Source organism: Periplaneta americana, chromosome 10, assembly GCF_040183065.1.
Source record: "Periplaneta americana isolate PAMFEO1 chromosome 10, P.americana_PAMFEO1_priV1, whole genome shotgun sequence".
In the NCBI taxonomy this organism is placed as follows: Eukaryota; Metazoa; Arthropoda; class Insecta; order Blattodea; family Blattidae; genus Periplaneta; species Periplaneta americana.
In genome coordinates, this window is record NC_091126.1 from 141,119,619 (window position 1) to 141,139,151 (window position 19,533).

Sequence of the window (19,533 nt, forward strand, 5' to 3'; positions counted from 1 at the left end):
ATCCTGCATAAAACTGACAAGAAAGAAATTCTATTAGTCAAATAACTGAGTCTATTTTAATTATAATTGCGATTTATGGTGGGCGGGTGTGGTGGGTGTATTGGTGGAAATAACAATAACGGTAACAATGGCGCGACTGTGGTGGTGATGGTACTGAAATAAAAAAATGACGATAACAGTGTCGATGGTCATGGCTGTGGTGGTGGAGGTGGCAATGGTGAAGAACAAAAAATTGTATATTCAAATTTTAGATGTTACTTGTAGTCAAGTGAAATTATAAATTAAAACAAATGTAACATCCAAGAAAAAAGTAATAATTAAGAGCTTGAAGGCGATGTGATGTTGAACTTTTTATAAATCTGCAGTGATATCCTAACAAATTCTCGTAACTTTTCTTGGTGACATGTATAGACCGAAGATGACATAAATAAAAATTGGCCAATTGATTTTGAAATGTTTCAAAGTGTATTTTAAATCTGAATTCTGAAATTTCGATTTATTTATTCTTTTTTGCAGTTCACTTAATATTTGCTATTAACATATAAAATTTTATAAAAACTTCAGCATTAAAATTATCTAAAAAAAGGTTACACACTTTATACAATGGTCATTATCATTTCGGCACCAGATGCTGACGAATGCACTTAAACCAATGCCGAAATGGTACTGTCCATTGTATAAGGTATATTATAATTTTTTAAAAATAATTAAAAAATTTAAATTTTTAAAATGTTATAAAATGTTATATTTTACGATTTACTGCCCTCAACACTATAACTTGCAATATGGACGAGTTTCTTGGTTACTACATCTCAGACGAGTAGGGAAGAGTCGGGTAGTAACGGACATCGGGTAATATCGGACAGTGAGTTTCTTTCATCTACCACATGATGATAGTACCTGATTGACATGGTTACGTTTCTGTGATGTTGCATAGAGAAACGTAACCATGTCATTCAGGTACTACCATATGGTGGTAGATGAAAGAAACGCACTGTCTGATATTACCCGATGTCCGATACTACCCGACTCTCCCCTATAACCATGTCGACTGTATTACAGATCCATTTAAGTCCTCGGACAGAAGAAAGACTTTACAAATAGTAAAATAAATGCCTAATGCAAATTAGGACATTTAACACAAATTAAGTTTCATCTTGATGTTTGATGCACAGATACAGGTATCTCAACTAATATTATGAAAGGCAGTAACTATGGAGTGCATCAGAAATATGGCTATATGTTTGACTGAATTGTGCGATGACAATATTATTGTTATAGGAAATATGACATTCCTGTTGGAAAGGCAATTCTTCAAATAACAACAATACCACACCACAACAATGCTGAGATTACGGCATTAATCAAGATGGCGCTGAACATGCAACAGCAAATTACAGTTGCAGCATGGTAATGATTGTGAGGTGATTTTTGCAGACTTTAAACAAGCATACGACTGTATTAATAGAAATAAAATGTTCGATATTATGCTATATTTTAAAATACCTGTACCTTTAACCATGATAGAAACAAGAGCTAAAATTAGACTACATACAGGTATGACAGAGTCTTTCAATGCCACACTAGGGTTAAAAAGGAAGATGGGCTGGCACCAACACTGTTTAACCTAGTGCTGAAATATGTGATTAGGAAATTAACCACAGATAGAAATACAATGCTGGAACATAAAATGGTCCAGATTGTAGGATATGCAGATGATATCAACATAATGGCATGATCCCATATAAGAGCTAAAGAAACCTTCCAGGAATTAAAAAATGAAGCAGAAGAGATTGCAAGTAAATACAAATAAAACAAAAGTTATGATTACTACCTGAAGGAAAATTAGAAAACCTGAACAGTTTGAAATTGGATCCCAAAATTTGGAAATAGCCAATCAATTTATTTAGGATGCTGGTTAACTGAAGACAATGAAGAAATAAATGAAATACCATAAGGAAAGGATACATGCTGCCAGCAAAACATATGTTCCACTGACATCTATATTTAAGACAAGGGATATGCACCGACAATCTAAAATCATATTATATAAAGTTATGATTAAGCCAATAATAACGTATGGCAGTGAAACCTGGACTCTAAACAAACGAGCCACCAATATAATCAACACCTTCGAAAGAAAAATCTTAAAGAGAATTTATGGCCCAGTCCAAGACAATGGGATTTGGAGAATACGATATAATATTGAATTATACAGTCTATATAAAGATCAAGACTTTGCCATTACCATCCAACTACAAAGACTATAATGGGCAGGGCACATAATTAGAATGGGAGACAACTGAATACCGCCTATTGGAAGACCCAGGGCTCACTGGATTGATGCAGTGGCAAAGGATGCCAACACATTCCTTAAAACCAGATGGTGGATATAAGCTGCAAAGGATAGGATTATATGGAGACAGACAATTAAGGAGGCTAAGATTCGATCCCGCACTGTGACGCCATAGAAGAAGAAGAAGAAGAAGAAGAAGAAGAAGAAGAAGAAGAAGAAGAAGAAGAAGAAAAAGAAGAAGAAGGATTGTGAGGCCACAAGATTGACGAGACATGATTTTAACATAGTATTGCAACTGTCGACTATGGGTAAGTAGAGAAAACGACTGCTGGCAACAGGAAGCATCCAGAAAGGAAAACCTGCTGGAAGGCCTCGTAGTAGCACGAATGTGATATCCTTAATGAAAATGTAGTGCCAGTGATGCAAAGTGCTGAATACGAACACTGCTTATTTCAGCAGGATGGTGTGCTCTCTCACTATGTTACTGCAGCGAGAGAAATTTTGATCTTCATCTTACGATGTTTGGTGATGTATACACGTCCATTGATGTGTATCAGACGCTATGGACGGTACTCTATAACAGAGTCGCCAGTATGAAACGATAATTCCAAGCCTTTGGCGTGAGACGAACTCGATAGCTCAGTGGTAGAGCTCCTGACTGGAGTACAGGAAGTCGCAGGTTTGATTCCTGCTCGAGGTTGTGAAATTTTTCTTTCATACCATGGCATGATTGTGACTATAATAGTATTTAAATTCAGAAATTTTAAATCGTGATTTGCAAAACAGGTGGATGGGAAGACGAGGACCGACAGAATGGCCAGCCCGTTCCCCTGATCTCACAGCCTGTGACTGTTGGTTGTGGGGTTATTTGAAAGAGAAGGTTTAGGCCCGGAAACCGCAAGATGTTGACATGCTGAAAATAGCAATTGAGGAAGAAATTCTAATGGAAATGTATCATAAATCAATGAATGACTTCCCAAAACATTGCGAATTATGCTTGGATGTGAATGGTGAACAGTTTGAGGCAATAAAGTGACTTGGTTAGTATTCATGTAACTGAATTGTTTAATTTGAAGAATTTCCTTTCCAACAGTAATGTCATATTTCCTATAACAATAATACTGTTATCACACGATGCACTCAAATGTACAGCCGTATTTCTGATGCACTCTGTACTAGCAATGGCTATATTTTTCCCTTATAATTATTTGTATGTTAACTGATATAAAGGAACCACTTCAATTTTAATTTCTCTGCAGTTTTCAAAATACCGATACTTAAATTGTGTACAAACCTATCAAATAAGAATACTAATACATCCTGAATTTTGCGTACACTACTTTTAAGACTTAAATATAAATGATTGATTAAATGATAAACTTACTAGTGTTAAATTATATAACCACGTGTGACTTACAGCTCTTTCGGTGCATCCTTTACACCATCATCAAAGCCTACTAGATCCCGGCGTCATCTCGACATCGCTGCCTGTTGTAGGGGTGGGTTTGCGTGTTGAAAAGTGTTGAACACACACACTATTCGACTCCACTTTTCAACACGCAAATGCACCCCTACAACAGGCAGCGATGTCGAGATGACGCCGGGATCTAGTAGGCTCTGATGATGGTGTGAAGGATGCACCAAAACAGCTGTAAGCCACATGTATTATATAATTTAACACTAGTAAGTTTACCATTTAATCAATCATTAATACTAATACTTTAGAATCATATTCCAGAACACTGTCTTATTTTAATTAATTTATTTTTTTCACATATACAAATACATAAAATTTTGCAGTTTATGACCTACATATCTAAAATAAATTTCTAAGTGAAGAATTGTCCACGATAGCATTGATCCCAATCTGTGAGAGACACAGAGGAGAGAGTTCAATAAAAATGCATATTCATGCATAATGTTTGGATGTTAGTTTATGGTAAAATACGAAGAATTGTCATTATTAAGGATGGACAATACTTGTAAGTGAGGAATTTTACTATTGGAAGTAATTATCAGAATGAAGTCGACAGATAATACCAGAATATAGTCACAAGTAATCTTATGCATTGTTTAAATTTTGTTCCTATATGAATTCGGCCACAGGCCAAGATTTGAAGCTTTATATTCCTGTTGTATTAACAACTTCTATGTATGAAAGTAATCAGCATCCACTAAATACGTGAGCATTTTTGGATAACAATATTCCACTGCAAAGGAACCTTAGTTTTTTTCTCTATTCAGGAATGGTAGGTATTCTTTGCTTACACTCTCTGGAGGTTATGGGTTTACGTTACAATTATGCTGATTGATTATAAAAATTTCATTTTATTAGAAAGTAAACATAAAGGTAAAAGTACTCCCATATATACCATTAGTAGGGACCCTCAAATTTCTTGAATAAAATCGCCTAAATTTCTTGAGTGACAAAGGTAAAAATTCTTTAGTAAAATAATTAAATTCTTGGGTGAAATAGGAAAATTCTTGAGTTCTGTGATCATCTATACCTCAATTAAAATAACTCAGTAGGTAACAGGTACTGTTTACAGTTTTATTAGTATGCAAGGGGAAGAAAATAGTAGCTTCTTACTGATAAGAATGACAAACTCTATTTAATTTTAATTGAGATATAGCATAACATTACTACATTAACAAACTCTGTTTACTTTCATAGTTATAAGATGAAAATAGTTCCAACTGCACAGCATTATATTATCTCCGGATCTCTTCATTCCATCTTGGGAGAATTGTTTGATCTGTTCATCTGAACTGAGTTTCAGTGGCAAAATGAATGTTTCCCAAATGAACGTACTATATCAACCTTCTCTTTATGCGGTTGGAGCAAAACTGGAGTGCGTGGAGATATGGAGATAATGAACGCATGAGGCGAGATGTAGCTTTGTGCATTTGGATATTCTCGTAAATATTTCCGTTACATCACCATGAAAATAGCGCACACATTCGGGTGTTCACGGATATCAATGTTACATCACCAAGAGAATAGTCAGCGCTAATTTGCTTGGGTCAGCATGACACTTTATCCATAATGGTGTGATACTTTGTTTATAGCCCTAACATATTTGTTTTGGTACTTTGTTAATAAATTGCTGAATGTGGGGGGGGGGAAAGCGCTGGGAGGGAATAAGGGCTTTAATTTACGATTTTTCGCTAGATGCTATTAAATTTCTCGAGTAAAAGTAGAAATTCGCTGATATAGGCAAAATTTTAAAAAAATTCGCGGGTACTTGATGTGCCGAAATACACATAAATATGTTACAAATTACCTAAAGACACGTTTACCAGCTTTTTGCAATGTTTTTAAATTTTCACGATTTTTACGAGTCGCGAAATTTGAATGTCTCTAACCATGAGGCACATGGGGGCATGGAGGTAGAGCTTCATGCATTCTTTGACCTCAGTAATAGAATGAGGTGGTGTGTTTGGCACTACACTCCGACCAGATTTTTAGTCCCTGGGAACACTCAGTACTCAATTTGATAGGAGCCTGAGTGAACCTTGGGGCAGTTCTGGAAGTTTGGTCATGAGATAATCCCGTTATCACCCGGGATCGAACCCCGCACTTTCCAGTCCGGAGCCAGCTGCTCTATCAACTGAGCTACTGGCCGACAAAATAAACACAAAAACGAGAGAATATTCATCTGTAAGTATAAGTTACAAATTTATTATTTATCTTCCTAATAGAGATATTGAAGGCACCGATACATTCAAAGATTCGAATTATAAAAGTAGGCTGACCATACATCCCTGTGTTACTGGTACAGTTCTGGTTTCAAGGTCTTGTCCCGGTGTCCTGACCAGTTTGCGAATTGTCACGGGGAAAAATAATAAAGAAATTAATCATGGGCGTCTGAAATGGAATTATTATTATTATTATTATTATTATTATTATTATTATTAATACTTTCGGCTTTTAAGGAATTCGCGGGTTCATTGCCACACTCACATAATCCCGCCATCAGTCCCTATCCTGTGCAAGATTAATCCAGTCTCCATCTCATATCCCACTTCCCTCAAATTCATTTTAATATTATCCTCCCATCTAAGTCTGGGCCTCCCTAAAGGTCTTTTTCCCTCTGGCCTCCCAACTAACACTCTATATGCATTTCTGGATTCGCCCATACATGTTACATGCCCTACCCATCCCAAATGTCTGGATTTAGTGTTCCTAATTATGTCAGGTGAAGAATATAATGCGTGCAGTTCTGCATTGTGTAACTTTCTCCACTCTTCTTTAACTTCATCCCTCTTAGCCCCAAATACTTTCCTAAGAACCTTATTCTCAAACACCCTTAACCTATGTTCCTCTCTCAAAGTGAGAGTCCAAGTTTCACAACCATACAGAACAACCGGTAATATAACTGTTTTGTAAGTTCTAACTTTCAGATTTTTCGACAGCAGACTGGATGATAAAAGTTTCTCAACCGAATAATAACAGGCATTTCCCATATTTATTCTGTGCTTAATTTCCTCCCGAGTATCATTTATATTTGTTACTGTTGCTCCAAGATATTTGAACTTCTCCACCTCTTCAAAAGATAAATTTCCAATTTTTATATTTCCATTTCGTACAATATTCTCATCGCGAGACATAATCATAACTTTGTTTTTTCTGGATTTACTTCCAAACCTATCGCTCTACTTGCTTCAAGTAAAATTTCCGTGTTTTCCGTAATTGTTTGTGGATTTTCTTCTAACATATTCACGTCATCCACATAGACAAGCTGATGTAACTCGTTCAATTCCAAACCCTCTCTGTTATCCAGAGTTTTCCTAATGGCATATTCTAGAGCGAAGTTAAAAAGTAAAGGTGATACTGCATCTCCTTGCTTTAGCCCGCAGCAAATTGGAAAAGCTTCAGATATTATTATTATTATTATTATTATTATTATTATTATTATTATTATTATTATTATTATTATTATTATTATTGCTACTACTTCTTGTTGCATTGTAAAGTTAAAATTGAGCTCAACTGCACAGAGTTCTATGACAAAATAAAAAAGAACACATAGCTGTTAAAGAAGGTTCAATCAAGTTGTATACTAGAGCTATTAAGTCAATAAGGAATGAAGAATGTGCAGTAACATATTATGAATGTAATTTAAAATAATTCTCAACCTTCATTAATATTCATAGGGAGTAAAAACTCTTCTTAAAATTTCAGTGTATTATTCTAAAGACAAAAGAAACATGAAAAAACATATAATTAATACAATACTTTCAATTTTTTAAGTTAACAATAAACCTTAGAAGAGACTGATTAAATGTATAATTATTTTGACGCCAATCAATAACATAAAAGTTAATATTAATATTTTTTCTTAAGCTTATCAGTTATTGACTTGTACAGAATTTGTTAAGCTTAGCAACCTGGACCTGTGAATATTGAAAATTCCTTGGAAGATAAATATTTATATACAGTCAGTATCCCGGTTTGGGGAAATCAAAATATGGTCAGCCTATATAAAAGTATAAAAATTGTCATAATGAGATCGAATTTGTAGATAATTTAAGATGTACCTAATTTAAACACAAGGAAGACAAATGCCACACAAATTTGGATCTGGAAATTTTCACTGTGATTTGGATACGAAACTTATCGAATATATTATTAGTTTCATATGTATAACTAATTTAAAATATTGTACAATACAGGTTTTATACAGAGGAGGGGTCGGCCTCAGTAGTGTATTCGGTACAGCGCTGGCCTTCTGTGCTCGAGGTTGCAGGTTCGATCCCGGCCCAGGGCAATGACATTTAAATGTGTTTAAATGCGACAGGCTCATGTCAGTAGATTTATTGGGATGTCAAAGAACTCCTGTGGGACAATTCCGGCACAGTGGCGACGCTGATACAACCTCTGCAGTTACGAGCATCGTTAAATAAACCATAATTAAATTAATTACTGAGGAGGGGCCTGAAGGCCTATACCGCAACCAAAAACTTAATTTGTTTACTTCTATTGTAGTAATAATTGTTGTGGTTTGTAGGACATTTTTTTGTTGGTCTCAAACTATTGAATGATGGTAGATGTTGAAATTAATGATGCCGAAATGAATTCGAGAGTCCAATGCCGAAAGTTACCCAGCATTTGTTTCGAATTGGTTGAGGAAAATCCCAACCAAGAATTGAACCTGGACCAGCTAGTTTCGCAGTCAAACAGCTGACCACTACTTCACAGAGGGGACTTGTACAATAATTACTTAATATATCTGTCAGGTTTATTGTACAAACTGCCAGCTTGTCTTTGAGTATGGTACATGATTATTAAATGCTTCACTTAAATGTCATTACTAGACTTCGTTGGATTGCCACACGCAGCATGCAATCAGGTTGCCGATGTACGGTAGTATAGAGGAGGTGAGCGACCGCCTGGTCTCGTAGTATAAGCAATTCATGTTAAGAGTTGTGACCGGTCTAAATAGATAGAGCAGCTACAGCTAATGTATACCTATGTAGGCACTTGTTTTTGCATTACTGTGGTTGGAATAGTCAAAGCTTAACATTTGTTCAGTGCAGACAAGAATTCAATCAAACATACTACAATGAGAGTGTTGCTGTTCCAAATAATTGCCCCTGGAACACCCTTACCCTCGCAGCCAGTCTTGATCCGTTGGGGAACGTGGTTGGATGCTGTTAATAATAACATTACGGCAAAATAATGGAGGTAAATGATGTATTGGATAGCACAGATAGTTCCGCTGTTGCAGCTGTAAAATCATTGCCTTCTGAACAGCTAATGGAAGATATTCTGTTCATTGATTCTAATTTTAAAATCATGTCCAAAAGCATCATCCTGTTAGAATCGTCTAAACTACAACTCTCAGAAGCCCTTAATATAGTGGATAAAGTATCACAAAGCGTTATTCAAAATAACAATTCACTAATTTCAGAAAAAGTGAAATGTAAGTTGAGAAACATTATTGCTAAAAATTCTGTCTATTCACAACTTCGTATTATAAATGATGTACCATCAGGTCACGACAAGACATCTGAAGTTGGTGTACTAAAAAGTAGTGACTTTCCGTTCTTCAAATATGTACGTATTACATCGTGTGATGTTGAAAGTATATTTTCCCAAAATAAATACTGTTTAAGTGACAATCGGAGGAGGTTACTTTGCAGTCGCTCAAAATGTACATACGGTAACTCTTCACTGCAATGCACATATTCAAGGATGATGCGAGTATCTTACATTAAATTTTAAGAGTTAATATATCTCACTATAAAATAATTGTGTATTTACATGTTTAGACATTTCCTACTTCAATGATCATTCATTATATTTCTTGAATGCAGGATACAGGTTTTATTGTAACTGCAGTACACTGCTCAATGTTTACATCAGAGGCATACTCCATCCTTTGCACGCCCCCTTCTCATACAGTCTATACCGCGTGCGCAGTAAACCTTACGATTCTCGTGGCAATTCCACGAAGTCTAGTCATTACCTTCTACACAGAAAAATTGCATTGCTCTATAGATATCCGCCTTTCTGTTGAGTAGACCAGAACTGTAACGGTATGAAAGCTTTAACAACTTTCGAAAACGTAGTTCATTCCAGAATTTTGGAATGTGTTTTAATCCGTGAGAAATTACCAGCTATTTAAGCATCCTGGTGTCAAAGAATAAAGTTTTCACAATGTGCGTGAATAACATTTCAGTTAGTAAGGTACCAGTACTTCAGAATTGCTGCGGTGAGAAGATTCAACGAATATTCATGCTCTGGTGTGTGCATTCGGTTGCATTAAGTGGAGTACAGCCAGTCTGCATTTCTAAAGTGCACTGAATTTATATAAAATCTAAAGGCACTTAATAGTGTAATCTCATTCAGTTGCTTTACTCTTAAAAAAATTTGTATTTTAAAAAGTTTCCGTAGAATATAACATTGTGTATGTACGTGTATGTTTAATCAACAATCCGAAAACCTGAAGACACCAATAAGGCATCGCTCATTAGGCAACTAAGCCAGGAGATAATGTGTATCTGTAGATTAAATCGTATGCTACTTCAGACTAGAGAGTTTTCCACAATTTTAGTTACATCAGATGGAGAATATGCAGCCAATACCGTACTGCAAACAAACATTAAAGTCCATTCATTTAGCGCAAATTTGATTAGATATATATATATATGATACAGTGCTTCTATTAAAGTCTCTTTATTTAGCTGAAATTAAATTTCTATTTCTGTGAAACAAGCATGGAGTTCATAGAGGGAATCGAAGCACAATACAAGATAAGGGAATCATGTTCTGTAACTTTCCTGCTACAATTTGTGTGTGCTAACAAATACCATTTCAATATCTGATAGTTTGCAACTCCACTTGTATGCATGAATTCTGGAATAATTCACTTGTAGACTCATATGGCTTCAGTATCGTCACAGTCTAGTAAATACAGTCACGAAGCTTGAGTTTATGAGGGTACTAGGAACAAGAGACTGTGCAGGTACTATTTCGCATTGTCTGTAATGAGGCAATAGTAGCGATCCTAGTGGTTAGCAACTATCTATGGATGCATATTTACTATGTACTGAGCTTCGTGACTGTATATACTAGACCGTGATATCATTATGCCTCAAATAATTCTTTACTTGATGTAATATTTCCCTTAAAATTGAACTGAAAGAGAAGGTTCTGTCGCCTATTCCGTAAACTTCCCACATTTAATCCTACTTGATTTTTCCTTGTCTCCGAGATGCCTGTGAACATTGAAAAGGACCTTCTGGCAACCAGCATATTCCGAATCTCACTGGACCGGTGGATAACAATGATGTCACGCTGCAGCGAAATAGGAACAAAACTGCTGGAAGGTTCGATGGCTGTCATGGTGGCTGTACAAGTTGTTGTCTGTGCTATGCTAGCAAGATTTTGCGAAATTTCCATACTGTCATCTCGTTCAAAGAAATGAGAGTATAAACAATTTATTTCTTGAACTGGTAGTAATAACTGGTCCGTTGACATGTTCGCTCATAAGCCATTAACATATTGTTTTTACGTTGTGCTCATTACAAACAATACAGCAGAACCAAAGCAGAACACACCGCCATGACACAACAGTGCACGATGTCATTCGTCTGCTAATTCCTGCCCTATACAAGAACCAATCAGATTCACTAATGGCGACTGATGGAGACTGCCGCCACCACCTCTGCAAGCTGATGGAACCAATGCGACACTGGTGGAGCATCAGTGACGTCATCGTTGAAATTCGGATTACCGTGATGCCATCAGATTGCTCAGCACTGAGATTTGGAATACGCTCAACACTGCATGTGATGTCATGTGAGTGACACCAGAATTGTTAAAGAGGATACCATAATCCACAATGCAACAGTCCAACACTTCCATCCAACACAGAGGTCGCCATTTGGAGCACCAACTGTAATTTTTAATTCCATATTCTGTTTATCAGGTGGCCACTGATGCAATAAAGCTGTATGAAAATGTAGCCTAATGTTGAAATAATAATCTCAACGAAAATTAAATTTCAAGTTTAGTGAAAGCTATTGTAAGTCGTAAAAAAGATATTAGAGGGCATGAGTTCCCAAGTTCATATTGCTTCTTTTGACTCTCCTCTACAAAGCATTGTAGCTTGAATTTGTCACAGAAACACTTAGCATTCGCCAGAAATCAGTTTCTTGGTCAGTAAATGCTGTCGACCTTTATTGTTACAGATCAAATATGACTGCTGGGGATTGAGCGTGGGAAGGTTTTTGTGTTGCATAGTATGGACAGATAACACAGGCTGAAGAAACTTCAAGGTCAGAGCATTAGTATACAGCTGACTTCCATTCAGTGCAGCTCAATTTATTTCGTTGTAATGAAATACACATCACAATAGCTAATTTTAAAAATGATACATGATGAGGAAATCGTACAAATATGTCGTGCTATATTTGTACGGAAATATCTTTGTGTTCAACAACTATTTGATTAAAAAAATCTAGAATTTGGTGAGGAAGGTGCATAAATCGCGTTCTAATTGATGAAAAACTCTATGGCATAGACTAAAGGCTAAAAAGGATCTCCTACAAAATCGGTAAGAAAGTTAGCTTAACAGGCAGGTGTATCCAAGACATTAGCTTGGAAAGTGATGAATTGTTGAACTAAAGCCTTATAAGACAACAGAAATTCATAAATTGAATGAAATGGGACATGTGCCTAGCGTTCAATTCTATCAACAGAGTCGAAATTCAGTGTGTGTTTAGAAATCTTTTTAAAAGATGTAAAATATGCATTATAGAGGATGGTTGACAGTTCCAGGATATATTAAAAGCTAATCCCATAAATTACATTTGTAATGTAATGTATAAGTTGCGAGATTTTATTGCCGGAAGTTAACTCATTGAATCACAGGTAAGTGGGCTGTTACTTGCCCATGTGACTTTTTGAATAGTGGTGTACTAAACAAAATCTGTATCTAGGCATACACCAGTTAGATTATTTGTAGCTTAAACATGTAGATTGTGCATAATCAGCAACATTATAGACAAACAAAATATCTACTTGAAATGTGCAGTTAGGCCTACTTTTAGAAAAGAGAAAAAACAGTGTTACAGCAAAAATCCGGTACCGGTATTATGAAAAGTTCAATCTACTATGATAAGTGAAATATAAAACACACAGTGCAAAGATGCAGTGCTATTGCATACACTAAAATTATACAGTATCTTCAAATTTCGACGTTATTAAAAAAAAAATATCTGAACTTTACATCTTTATTTTGAACAAAACCCAAATTTAGTTTAATGCATACTAACAACTGGTATAATACGAAGTAGGTGAACACACTGCCCTTTCAGGATGATCAGATGCTAGATTTCAGTTCTTTTCGACAGTCAGATGAAGAAATAAAGCTACTAAGAGATATGTATTATGATGATGAAAAGCATCTGACAGAACCCAGCAGCACTGCAAAACTTAAACACTGTAAATCATATGAACTCGGTAATAGGTTCCAAAGTTCATAATAGTACAAAATACACATCTTTCTTGACTGTTGCTCATGTATTTTGATATGGTTTACATACCTTTTAAACTACGGTACTGGTACGCAACAAAAATGCAGAATTTGAAGCACAAGTAAATATGTATCTATTAAAAATGAATCAGAATCCAAATAAAATCGTAGCGCCATTTTTTCATCCTAACGGATATAAATTTCTTGTCAAATCGAGTATGTGTCACTATAGGAAATTGCAATGTATCTCGGTACAATGGAGCTTTGACTGTAGTTTTATTGCTTGTAGTCACTATGACGTAGATCTTTGTTTGGTTTCTAGCTTTTTGTTTCTGTATCTGATCATGATATTTTGTAGCATTCTGTAGGCCCACTGTCCTGGTGTAGGCATATAATTGTTAAGAGGGGGCAAGAAAGTAGAGCTCCATGCCGTCTTGACTTCGGCACTAGAATGACCATACTCCAACTGACTTTTACCCCTTGGGAAGGCCTGACACTCAATAATGATAGAAGGCTGTGTGAACCTCGAGAATGTTCAGGAAGTTTTGGCAATGAGAAAAATGCCGTTACCACCTGGAACTGAACCCAGGACCTTCCAGTAAGTAGCCAGTTACTCTGCCAATTGAGAGTTACCTGGCTGTTAAGCTTTAAGAATTCATCTTGAATCTTGCGTACACTACTTTTAACACTTAAATATAAATGATTGTTTGATTGGCAAACTTACCCGTGTTAAATTACATAAGAAACTGTGGCTTACAGCTGTTTCGGTGCTTCTTCACACCATCCTCAGAGCCTACTAGATCTCTGCGTCATCTCGAACTTCGCTGCCTGTTGTGGGGGTGCGTTTGCGTGTTGAAAAGTGTTGAAAAGAGGAGTCAAATAGTGTGTGTGTTCTGAAATTGATCTGTGTGTTGAGAATTTGATCAGGGTGTGTTTTGGTGTGTGTGTGTGTATATATTTCATATTGTTCTAGTGTGTTGAGTTTTTGGTTTTTGCGTTGTATGTGTAGGATTTCCATGTCTGTATTTATGTTATTGTATGTATGGTTAGCATTAGTTATGTGCTCGGCATATATGGATGTATTGTGTTCTCTAGTTATTGCTTTAATGTGTTCTTTGTAGCGTGTTTGGAATGATTTGCCTGTCTGTCCACACAAACAAATAAATACAACCACACAGGCATATACAAACTCACATGTAAAAGTTGCGAAAAGTTCTACATTGGACAGACAGGCAGATCATTCCAAACAAGCTACAAAGAACACATTAAAGCAATAACCAGAGGACACAATGCATCCACATACGCCGAACAAATAACTAATGCTAACCATACATACAATAACATAAATACAGACATAGAAATCCTACACATACAACCCAAAAACCAAAAACTCAACACACTAGAACAATATGAAATATACACACACACTAAAACACACCCCGATCAAATTCTCAACACACAGATCAATTTCAGAAAACACACACTATTTGACTCCACTTTTCAACACGCAAACGTACCCCTACAACAGGCAGCGAAGTTCGAGATGACGCCGAGATCTAGTAGGCTCTGAGGATGGTGTGAAGAAGCACCGAAACAGCTGTAAGCCACAGTTGCTTATGTAATTTAACACGAGTAAGTTTGCCAATCAACCAATCATTTAACTTTAAGAATTGTTAAAGTTATTAAAGAAAAATGACGTCACATCAAAACGGGATTCGTGTTTATTGCGTTTTGCAACTTTTTTTTTTTAATTTTCTGGCAAGTTCTTTAAGAACTGTAGTCGATTTAATAATTTTTATTAAATTAAATCAATGTGATAGTGTTAAGGAATATTTCTTGATAATATAGGCAACAGATTTTTCAAAGTTATTACATACAGTACTGTACCTCAATAAACGTTTATATGCCTCTAAAGTTAGTTTTCGGAAAGAATTGACACTGTAATATTGGTTTATCATTTATCGTCTATTTGATAAGCATCACTGTATTTTGGAACAAATTAATTACGATAATCGAAACTCTATTTTAAATTATTCTGCTTACCTTCGACATATTATAACATCAATAATCCATTGTGCCACTTCTATAACATACTTACAATTTGTATTGTAATTGAATTAATTTACCATTGTGGGAAATTTCAAAACAATATTGGTAGCTAGAACATATTCTGAGAAAAAATTGAAAAATACGATACTGGTACCGGTGTTTAGGAAAATGCCTTACTTTCCTATGTAACCATTCTTTTAAAAGTAAAATGGCAACATATGTGTTATTTGCCTGCATATCATCAAGCTCAGAATTGAATGCTTAACACACGTAACTGTGTAAAAGCTAAAAATATATTAATTTAATGTTCCTACCAATATTCATATACTGTTGCAAACATCCCAAATTAATATAATTATAGCTTTTATGGTGCCCCATGTTTGACAACATAATTATCTAATGTAGATTTATTTAAATTTATAGAAGCTTGCAAACTACTATTTAAACACCAGAGGTTCCCTTAAAGAGAATTGAACATGGTGCTGTTACCAAACTTCGGTTTTAAATAAATAGAATATTTGGCTGACATAATGATTTTATACTGAAAACTACTGACGAAAGACTTCCTAGTTGATAAGCTATTCACTATTCCATTACCATTACCTTATTATGCTTTTGTTCATATAGAGAAAAGCCCTACATCATTTTATTTTCTTTTTTTTTCCTTGGGATAAAACCAGTTGCTTGCAAGGTGAAAGAGAGTGAATAAGAGTGAAAAGTGGACAGAATTTGTAGCAAATACCGGTATTACTTTTTACAATAAATTGTTATTAAACTTCTAACCCATGACAATGACCATGCCAAGAATAAATTCTCGTCCTTGCAAAGGGTCTCGGGACTGATGGAATATCTGCGTGAATGCCAAGACTATTGGTCATTTGTCTCACTCTGAAATGCAGCCAACATGGACTGCTTTTAAGAATGTCTTGTTCTTGCTGTGTCTCACAATATTAACTGCGACAGTCTTTTATTTCCACAACTTTTTCAAATTTCAAATCACCGCTTGACTATAACCTAAATTCTAGTATAGTCCATTCTTCTATTATCTTAATTAAGTTAGATCTTGTAATTCCTGATATTGGTAATGTTAAAGATTTTCAAATTGAACTTTTATTCGGGTCTGGCATAATGAAATATCGGAAGGATTTCAAGAAATGATAATGTGTCCATTCTTTAACATATCATTTCCAAAATTTCTAATGCCATTTCTAACAATCTTTATTTTTACAGAAATAGTAAAGGTAATTAGCCTGCCATTATTTTTAAAATTTATGTTCCTGTAATATAAATTTGAATAATCATTATGTACAATAACTTGTTGATACATTTTTCACTTTATTCTGAAATGGAAACAATAAATTCATATACTATTTAAAAATTATATTTTTAGGCAGCTTGTTGTTAATTAAAAGTAAAGGTTATGTTACATAATTAATTTTAGTTCTTTAAATGTCATTAGTATGGGTTATGAAGCACAGTAATGGCTACTCTGCATTTATGTTAATATGTTTATTGTTATTAAAAAGATTTGGTTAAGAAATAGGACAGTTAAATCACACAGTTGTTAGTAGCACATAATTAAATAACAAAGAATACTCTCAACTACTCAGAAAAAAATCAACGACGAATTCATCAAAGATGAATTAACAGTTCATTTCGTTCACATACTCATTCAATATTTATGTATCTTCTAATCATGTAAACTTCAAGGGTCATTGCAAATAAAGAAAACAGCTGGTTTTTATATTATTATATAGTACCTAAATTCTACATCATCATCATCATCATCATCATCATCATCATCATCATCATCATCAAACTATCATGGAATTGCGCTGTGTGACCCATTTTGGCCTTAGTCATCCAGAAGTATCTTCAGACCTTAATTCCCTCTGCCCTGTGATCTGCATTTGAGAATTAATTGTGAAATTCTGTCAGTGTTCATTCTCCGTACACGTTGGATGAAGTCAGTTTGGTATTCATTAAATTTGTTAAAATGGCTTCAGATTTAATTAATTCTGAATATCTTAATTATTGGTACTTTTGTGATCCTGCCACATTATGTATTTAGCTGCTTTATTTTAAAATGTCATTTCTGTTGCTGTGATTCTTGATTTGTCTCGTAATTTCACAGTTTAGAATATTATGGATTTATTAATTTGTCCTACAGAATAATATCTGTAATATTGACAATTAATATTTGAGGAGAAAAATTCGCTTTGGCGCTGGGGATCGAACCCGGGTCCTTGGTTCTACGTACCAAGCGCTCTGACCACTGAGCTATGCCGAATTCAATCCACTGCACCGGATCGAACCTTCCTCCTTCAATGTTTCCCTTTGTGGCCTGACTCCAAGTTAGGCATTTATGTTGATGTTTATGTCCAATGTCAACTGCCATTATACTAGGAGCGCACCCAGCTGAGTGACTTGTTTGGCCAGGATTCCGCAATTATATGCACTGCTAGCTGTGAGAATATTATGGATTTATTAATTTGTCCTACAGAATAATATCTGTAATATTGACAATTAATATTTGAGGAGAAAAATTTGCTCCGGCGCTGGGGATCGAACCCGGGTCCTTGGTTCTATGTACCAAGTATAATGGCAGTCGACATTGGACATAAACGTCAACATATATGCCTAACATGGAGTCAGGCCACAAAGGGAAACATTGAAGGAGGAAGGTTTGATCCGGTGCAGTTGCAGTGGATTGAATTTGGCGTAGCTCAGTGGTCAGGGTGCTTGGTACGTAGAACCAAGGACCCGGGTTCGATCCCCGGCGCCGAAGCGAATTTTTCTCCTCAAATATTAATTCACAGTTTAGGTTTCGCATCTACACAATAACAAAGTCGACAAAAAGAAAATGTGGCGTCACCTTGAAAAATCGGTGTATTTAATTTTAGAGTATTTATTAAGCTTTTCTGTTAAATTCCTATAGGAAATACAGTGAATCTTTGAATAAATTAAATCAATATGACTGTGTTAAGGGATGACATTCTTGTAATATATAATTTCAAAATATGCCACTGATTATGACGAACTATTTAATTAGAGGGCATCATCTACACTGATATCATGTGTTGATGTGATGCCTTACCTGTGGTATACTAAGACATCAAGTATTAGACTTGATTGGGTTAAGCTGAGAAGATAATACTAAATGGGCAAACTTGAGTACCATCAAACAATTTTTAGAATTTTTAGTGTGATAGGTCTCTTGGTGATACTAATTGCAGTATATATGTTTGAGGAAGTTCAAGAATTTGTATATCTCGGTTCATTATTAAGATATAATAATGAATTAAAAGATGAAATTCAGAGAATTAATTTGGCCAATAGAGTCTACTATGCACTTTTGAATGAATGAATGAATGAATGTTAGCCATGAAGTCCCATGTTGGGCACAGGCCTCCTGTGATGGGGTTAGAACCCCCTCGACAGGGATGGCTCACGCTTGGTGAGCCAATCCAGGCGAGCTTGTCGTGTATACTACTTTTGTGACATTGTTAATAACCCTGTTCAACTTTAACTAGTCTCAGCACTGTTCTTTGTTCATTTTTTTCTTGCACTACACACATTATACTGACACTGGCACTTTGACGAACACTGATTGCTATTTACACTATTTACCTGACACTTTCTCGACACTGACTTTACTATTTACAAAACTTATCTTACACTTTCACTAATACTGACTTTACTATTTACAATATCTTAACACTGATTACGTTATCTATTTACAATGAGCTTCCCTAGTTCTTTCCACAAAACTCTGTTTTTTGCTGTCCTCGACCATTGTTTCCCCGCCTCTTTGGTAAACATGTCAGACCATCTGAGCCGTGGTCTTCCCTGTCCTCTCTTTCCGACGTAGGGGTCCCACATTTACCCGTGCTTAAAAGTAAAATAGTAACCAGAGAAATCAAACTGAACATATACAAGACTCTAATTAGGCCAGTGGTAACATACGGCTCAGAATCATGGATATTAAAAAAGGAAACATGTACACAAATAGCAATTTTCGAAAGAAAGATACTGAGAAGAAATTTCGGAGGTGTACTGATGGGCAATACATGGAGAATCAGATACAACAAGGAGCTGTACGATATGTTTAAAGAACTAGATATTGAATCTTCCATTAGAATGTCTAGACTGAGATGGTTGGGACATGCTGTATGTATGGAGAACCTTAGGAAGGCTAATATG

At 35.4% G+C, this 19,533-nt stretch overlaps 1 protein-coding gene across 8 annotated transcripts in view; it reads right to left on the reverse strand.

Moving 5' to 3' along the window:
• The window catches only part of FoxP (forkhead box P), a 965,968-nt gene that overhangs the window by 22,438 nt on the left and 923,997 nt on the right, over window positions 1–19,533 (reverse strand). The window lies entirely within an intron of this gene.